This window comes from Nannospalax galili, unplaced genomic scaffold, assembly GCF_000622305.1.
Source record: "Nannospalax galili isolate Female #2095 unplaced genomic scaffold, S.galili_v1.0 scaffold2107, whole genome shotgun sequence".
Lineage (NCBI taxonomy): Eukaryota > Metazoa > Chordata > Mammalia > Rodentia > Spalacidae > Nannospalax > Nannospalax galili.
The window spans coordinates 24,156-33,030 of NW_008355382.1; positions in this window are offsets into that span (position 1 = coordinate 24,156).

Genomic DNA, 8,875 nt, shown 5'->3' on the forward strand with positions numbered 1-8,875 from the left:
GCTCAGGTCAAGGGTTATCTGCACCCTGTGAGCCTTCAACGAGCAGTCTGACGCAGCCTTCCATGGAGACCACAGGCTTTTCTCCAACACAGTTTGACAGGTGCAGTGTAACAGCTGGACTCTGAAGACAGAGGTTGATAACTTGGGTACTAGCCTTCATTTTCTCAATATAGTTCTGAACCGAGCCTTCTCTACACGTTTGTATGGCCCTCATTGCCCACTGGAAAGAAACCAAACTCTATTGCTTAGTCTGTGAGTGACTACTTCACGTCACACCCTGCCAACCTCTACAACCTAACTAAATCTACTTTCTAGACCTACTTGAAGCTAAAACTATGTTGAGTAGCTCACAATTCCATACCAAAAGACGCCACCTCTTGTTATTAGTATATATTAGCTATACATAATCATGGCTCTCCTTGTAACATTTTCATATATGTATACAATGTACTTTGATGATACTCACACCCAGGTACCCCCTTTTCCCCTACCACTCCCACTGGTCCCCTTCAAGAGGCCCACTCTTAACTTTAGGCCTTAATACGTGTTCTTCCACATGGACCCAATGCTCTTTGTCAAAGTCTTCTCTCACCAGGAGCATCAACCTATTTTTACAGTTTTAATATAGACATCTCCTCTACTAAGAAGCACTCCCTAAGATCATGGCTGACATAAGGCACCTGTTTGTATAGTTACAAGGTTCCATTACTATACCTTTGGATAGTTATTTCTGGAAAGAAACTCATTAAGCGGCAGGAAGTAAGCAAAACCTCCCAGTCTCGGGAAGATCCTGAAACTGACAGCATTACCCAGGCCTTGTCCCCAAGGTTGTAGAAGCAGAAACAATTTCTGAGGAGAGAAAACCCTCCAACAAACCAATCTGCATGAAAGCCCTGCAGAGAGTACCACAGGTTCAGCTTCCCAGAGTCATCACCCATGCTGGGGTGGGCTTTTAGTGATGCAGCTGCCTCTGAGTCACCCGTGTTCCTGTAATCACCCCCTCACCTATAGCCCTGTATGAAATCCTAATAAATCTGCTGCTTCACTAACTACACTTGGGTGCTTGCCTCTTTGGTCCCTCACTGGTGCCCCATCTGGGATGAATATGTTTGCTCACATCTTCCCCAGGACAAGTCACACACTATATGTGCACACTACCCCATATGCTCACCTTTGCATTCTTCTGCCTGGACTGTGAGCTCCTTCTTTGTCTGTCTGGAGTTTTGAAACAAGGCCTTGCTTGGGCACCTTCCAACTTGTGATCTTTCCTCTTCAGCCTCCCAGTGTTACAGAAAAATTCCAAGGCTGACGTGGCCCAGCAAGAAATCACAAACCATACTCAGGACATGGAGGAATTTTATCGTTTATTATATCTGGGCCCCAGAGAAACTGAGGTCCAGACCAGAAATACAAGTTTTTATAGGATTGCTCACATCACCATTGCTGATAATCAACATGTGGGTTTGAGACTTCCACCACAAAAGTGTATATGTCTCTTGGGCTATTATAGGAAATTTAAAACAATGTCTTTACAAAAGAACAGATATTTGGGGCAAGTGTAACATTTCCCAGTAACATCATAAATTGCTGGTGCTTATAAAATATTATTTAACAAATATGACATTATTTGATAAATAAGACACATTATACCAGGTGCTCCCTCAAGACCACTGCAAGGTGTAGCACTGTTCAAGGCACTCACAGACTGAGGTTTTGTGGGTTTGTCCATCTTATCTTAAGGCTTAGAGTGGGCAGTTCTTCCTTCTTACAGCTTTTAAACACAGAGGCTTACAAGGCTAAAGCCTCAAAATGTTTTTACAAAGTTCTGTTATTCCTCCATACACCAACAAGCACACTTACGATTAGGCCTATTATTAGGAGTACATAGGTTCTTAGCAGATACATTTGTTTATACTTACTCATCTACCACACAGAACAGAGTTATACTGAGGTCATGGTTCATTAGTTCCACATTAGGTTAATTTTTCCCCATCACCAAATGTTGGGATTACAGGGACTGTGAATTTCTTGAAGAGATAATCTTATTTTTAAGTCTCTATAACCCAAGTTTCCTTCCAAGAATGCAGCTTAGTGGAGCTTTCAAGTGTGATGTGTAAAGTACAATTTCATGCCACTGTAAAGAAAAATCAATTCAGCATTTTCAGGGAGAAGGGTACAACTAGAAAGTGTATGCTAACCAAAATAATCTAGACCCTAGATTTAAAATTGTATGTGTGCTTTTATGTTTAATTTTTAAATCAATTTTTAGGCTGGTTTACAAAGTATTGCATTTCATCATGTCACCTTTATATATGTGTCATATTTTGTGCATGTGTGTTTATGTATATGGGTGTGTGTGCATCACAGAACTAGAAAGGGGATCATGAAAAGAGAAGAAGAGATTTTTAGTGTTTGTTCTTTGATAATATCATACATACATACCATGTATTTTTATCATATTTAACCCTCAGCCCTTCTCCTAACTACCCCGAGATCCAAACCCCATCCCTAATTCCCTCTCAACTTCTTTTTTTTTCCTTTATAATCCACTGAGTAGAATTTGTATTTCCCATACACTTATGGGCTTGGGGCCATCCACTAGAGTGTGGTTGACCCACCAAGACACACCCTTAAAGAAAACTGACTCTCCCTCTCCCAGAAGCTAACAACTGTCAAGAACACTCCTCAGCTAGCAGTGGGGATTCATAGTTCTCCCCCACCCCCGCCATGCTGAAGTATTGAGTGGTTTGACCTTGTACAGATCTTGTTCAGGCAACCACACCTGCTATGAGTTCATGAATACAGTGGCCCTGTCATGTCTGGAATATACTATTTCTCTCCCATTCTCCCTGACCTCTGACTCTTGCAATCTTTAGTCCCCATTTTCTATGATGATGCCTGAGCCTAGAAGTCGGAAGAGTGATGTAGAGATGAAGAAATCCTAAAGCAATTATAAAATAGAAGATGCTAGATAATGGAATACATATAACACGAAAGAAGGGAACCAGCTGGATTAGGGAGAGGTGATGCAAAGTCTTCCAAGAACAAGTCCAGTCATGCCTCCAAATCCAAAGCTTGAGTGATCCAAAATTCTATATGGAGACAAACAATAAAATCAAGCCATCTCAATTAAAGACAGAATTCATCATATAGATATTCTGAGAGAGGAAACAAGTCACTGGTATCAGAACAAGAAGACACTATTGCATCAGCAGCTGCAGATACGCAATGGCAGCAATCTCTAAAAAGCATATGAGAGAAAGTACCACATTATCAATGGGCATTGGTGGTGTTCTGTTCAATCATGAATTCTTTCGTCTGTTGACCTAGGAAGACATACTAAGAGTCATGTGAATTTTAAAAGCAGAACACTTGGGAACATTTCCTGAAACAATGTCACTTGTATATAAGGAAATAACAAGAGAGAACCATCTATCTGAGGTCTCATGGTCACCTTTCCCCTCGTGTTGAGAAAGTAAGAGGTCATGAAGGATTCCTAATGATATACAGATGGTATCAACACCCTTCCACACATGTATCTGACTTAAATGAAGACTGGAGCAGCCTGTTCCTTAAGCCTGAAGAGACGTGTTCTCTCAAATGCCACAACAAGGAATAGCAAAGTACCAATTTACTATTATCAGGGCCATGAACACTCGATATAAATAAATACGATAAATGGGCTCCAGGATAGATACAGAAAAACACAGTGTGAAAGAGGGAGAAAGAGACAGATAGAGAGAGTGAGAGGAGAGAGAGAAAGAAAGAGAGAGAAACTACACTACATGCATGTGCACAAGTATCATATTGAACCCCGTTATGCTGTACAATTAATAGACATTAGCAAAAACTAAGCAAATTAATTTCAAAAAGATGATGCTCATGAAGCCCCACTCCTTCTTGATGGATTATTAAGTTAGTGGGTTTTGGGAGAGGGATGTCCTTTTCTTCAATTATTAATAAACTTCCCATGCTCCAGTCAATAATCTCCCATTCATACTCATGCAAGAAACTCTAAGTAATCTTGATGGGTCACACACAAAATGAAGACTTGAGAAGAAGTGTTCAGGGGAGAAGGGGAGGGATCAGAGAGGGGGTGAAAATGACTAAAATCCATTATATACATGTATGAAGCTGTCAAAGAATAAAATAAGGTTTTAAAAACTTATTTTAAGGGTGTGGTAATGGGACTGTAAGACTGCAAGGCATTGTTGCAAGAAGAGACAAACAGGCTAAAGGAATGGGACAGATATTTTGTTACAACCATCACTACCATTTAGAGGTCTGGGGCAAGGGAACTGCCATGAATTTGAGGTCAGACTGGGTTAGGTAGGCTGGCCCCAGAGTGACACCCTGTCTCCAAACACCAAAAACAATTAATATAGAATTTTCTTTAAAAAAAAAAGAGCAATAAGATAGGATCTAAAATAGGGAGTCAGCAGTTAGAGCGTAAAGTCTGGTCTCCTCTTATCCATTTTATATATACATTTTTATTGGAACACAACCACATTCATTCACTTACTTATCTATGGCTGGTTTCATGATGCTATGAAAAAACTGATCAGTTATGAAAGAGACTGTCCAGCCCAGTTTATATACTGTACAACCCTGCACAGAACATATTTGTTGACACTGTAGTATACCTGTGGTTGAGTAAAGATTCAAGCAAGTTTTTTTGTGATCCCCTACACCTGGCCTAAAGTTAAGATCTCTTCTTCAGTCATCTGGATTCAAGACAATATTTTCTTTCTTATTTATTTCTTGTTTCTTCTTTCTTATTTCTGGTCTTTTGGTATGTTTTTATTGAATTTTAGTGCGTTTCATACCAAACATCTTAATCATCTTTATACCCCAGCCTCCATCTGCACAACCCCCATATCCTCCACCCACCAGATTTCATGCATTCTGTCCTAAATGTTAAGGCCTAACAAGTCAAGGTTTTGCCTTTTTAAGAGAAGGGTCTCCCTATAGCCCCAACTGGCCTGGAACTTACTATGTAGACGAGGCTGAGCTTGATCTCACAGAGATCTGCCTGCCACTGCCTCCCAAATGCGGGGATTAAAGGCGTGCGGCACCACACCCGACTTCAGGACAGTATTTTCTAATGAATTTGACGTTAATACGCTGAAAAATTCTTAGAAGAAATCACAGTGAGATGTGGAAATTTTCTGAGGCTATTTTAGTATTCTTGTCCCAAAAGAGGATGTTAACAAACACATTTATCTCAAAGGTCATGGTTAGTCAGCTCAAGGTGTCTGCTGCTAATGACAGAGGTCCAGAAGAAGTTCCTGGAATTGAACTAACTAATAAATATCTCCTCCCTCTGGGAAGCAGTATCATTTTTAAGCATAAATGATCGCATTTCAAATCAGATGGTTCTACTTCTACTTCTGGAATCCATGAATTCTACATCTGCTCATATTAAACACCCACAAAGAGCATCACATAGACGTTATTATCTCCAAGGTCCTCCATTAAATGAGAACAAAGAGATAAGATATAAATCAGAAGGGTGAATATTAGAACTTGGTCAGATTTTTAGGCTAGCACACAATTTCATCTTGTTATCTTCACCTGTATGGATTTCTACATTTTATTCTCATTCATTGCCCTCCCCAGCTGCCCCATCCCTTGCCCCATGCCCCACTCTGGCTGGTTCTAAGCCTTCCCCAAGTTAGTCCTCTCCTTTTATATTTACATTTAATCCATTACTCTATTTCCCACTTCCTTTGAAAACTTTTCCTCCCCTCTTCTGAACCGCTTCCCTATTCTCTCTCTCTTTCTCTCTCTTTCTCTCTCTCTCTCTCTCTCTCTCTCTCTCTCTCTCTCTCTCTCTCTCTCTCTCATAGACAGGTAGACTACAGACAGATATAGAGGTAGAGATTTGTATTTTTTTATTTAATGTATATTTCCTGCATGTGTGTAAGTGCACCCATGTCCTGCAATGCCCGCGGACGTAAAAGGGAAGCAGAGTCCCCTGGAACTGGAGTTAGAGATGGTTGTTAGACACCACGTGGGTACTGGAAATCAAACCCTGGTCCTCTGCAGTCAGTCATCTAACTACTGAGCCATTTCTCTAGCCCTGGGTTAGAAATCTGGGTTCCACATATGAAGGGAAATGTGTAGTATTTGTCATTCTAAGTTTGATTTATTTTGCTTAACATAATAATTTCCATTTCCATCCACTTTGCTGCAAATGTCATGATTTCATTTTTCTTTATGGTTGCATAAAATCCCATTTTGTGTATGTGCCACACTTTCTCTTTTGATATTATCAATTCTTTGACACTTTCATTCAACGTATTTTGAATGTGTTCATATTCCCCCATCTCCACCCTTTCCTTACTATGCCAACCTCACGTCCTCTGTTATTTTTTCCTTTTTTTAAAGGCCTACAGAATCTATATGTGTCACCCAAATTCTCTTGGATTTGCACTCATCCCCTGGAGCCTGGTCAACCTACCAGTTGTCACACCCTTAAAGAAAACTACTCTCCTTCTCCAAGTTATCAGTTACCAATAGATCATCAACTAGGGATGAGGATTCTTGCCCATGTCCTCCACCCACACTGGGCTGTTGTTTGGATTGGGCTTGCATACATAGGTGTTGTGCATGCTGTCACAGTGCTATGCATTTTCTTTGTCCATTCTTTGTTGATGGACATTGGGGCTGGTTCTCTTTCCCAGCTATTTGAACAGTGGAGAAACGAACACGAGTGTACAGTGTCTCTGTGGTATGGTGACTCTGAATCCTTTAGGTATATACTGAGAGTGGTATAGCGGGGTCTCATGGTAGTTTAATTTTTTAAATTTTATTTTATTTGGATGAGTGTATTGCCTGTATGTATGCCAGTGCATCCACGTCATACAATGCCCACAGAGGTCAGAAGACGATGTCGAATTCTCCTGGTACTAGAGTTATGGACATTGTTAGCCATCATGTGGGTGCTGGGAACAGAACCCAGGTCCTCCAAAAGAGCAGTCAGTGCTCTTAACCACTGAGCCATCTCCCCAGCCCCTTGCTTAATTGTTTTAGGTAATTCTATATTGATTCCCATAGTAGCTGTACAAGTTTACATTCCCCACCAGCAGTGAGTAAGGACAGTGGAAGATCAATTTTATGTAGTAATCACCATCAAATTTCCATGTGACTGAAAGTACATACGTATAAATTAATGAAATACAATGAAAGAAAACACAAGCTTGCACAAAATGAGGCAAAGGAAGCTGTATTGTCTTCTCGATGGTGGGAAGGGCTCAAGACTTCCAAATACCTTGCAGTTTATAAGACAAAGGTTTAAAATCAGGTACTGATCATAAGGCTTCACCTCTAGTGGCTGGCTTCCATAGTACTGGAAGGAAGTGTTGCGTACTGCTGGATGACAAAAGTAATCATCAACCTTACCCAATTGTTGAACCCTGTGAGCTACAACAACTGCCCTGGCAAGATATGCCCACTCCTGCAATAGTGGCAGAATGTTATGGGAGTAATCAACTACTTTCTGCTTAGATTTAAGGCCCACTTCACAAAGTAGAGTCCATACCTGCCACTGATATAAGGATCAAGACCCTGTACCTAAACAGGTTACAGGCTATAGGAGAGAACCTACTAGTATTATTCAGCTAGATGGACACAGTTTCCAACCGACTCCCAACAACTTGTTATGCTTACAGATCAGTCAGTGCACCTCTCACCACAGAAGCTTCTTCTTGCAACAGATATTAACACAGAGACACACAACTGGAAAACATGCAGAAAATAAGAGACTGAGGAGGGTTCTGCCCTAAACAGGACTCCTATATCACACCCTCTTCTCTCAAGGCTCAGAGATCATGGATCAGGGAGCAGAAAGATTGTTAAGAGCCAAACAAAGGTGATGAATGAATACAAGGAAACAGTCCAGACACAACAGGGCAGTTGCACATGTAAACCCACAGGGCTTGGGACAGCATACATAAGACCTGCACAAGCCCAAGCCAAATTTTTTTAAAAAATGGATGGGGGTGGGCAAGAAGCTGCAGCCCTAGCTGAGGAAAAATTGGCAGTTCTCAGAGACAGAGTCAGTTTTCTTTAAGACGGTGATGCTGGGTAGGTTGAGCAGGATCTAGGGGATGAACCCACATCCAAGAAATGAATGGATATATTCATTCATCCAGTCATTTTGGAAACCCAAATTAGACTTGATAGGCCTTTAAAATAGTAATAATAATGGTAATAAAGTACATGAAGTTAGGGAGGAGGAAGTAAGGTAGAAGTTGAGATGGGGAAGCAGCCCTGACTATGATCAAAATATATTGTATAAAATTCTCAAGGAATCAATAAAAACACATTTTTAAAGTTTAAAATAAAATGTAAGATTCTTTTGAAAACATTTTATTGTCTAAGCATTTCATAGACTGCTGTAACTTCATATGAGCAAAGTCCCTAGGAGCCTGTAAGATTCTACTTCCATATGGTCATGCACTTCCTCCCCTGACTCTTACAGTGTTCCCACCCCCTTTCCTGCAAAGGTTCCTGAGCCCTGGGTTCACTGCCTTCTGTTGCATGAGGGAGCTTTATTGATGAGAGTTGAGAGATGCATTCGTATTCTCTCTACCCCTGCTCCACTATGTTCCATGAGTCTTAGGTGTAAAGGTTCCACTGTAGATGTGTCACTTAGGGTTGGGCAACTCACAGACACTTCATTTCTTTGTGTGACCAGTTGTGGAACTCTGTGATAGTCTCCACAGTGACTGCATGCACAAGACCCATGCAAACTCAAGCAGACAAAACCTTAGCATGAAACTGTGGAAATGGGCAGCAGGCCCCAATGTTAGCCAAAGAAGTATTGGAAAGTTGATTACAACTGGGTGAGGAAGAGTTGATCTTCTTTAAT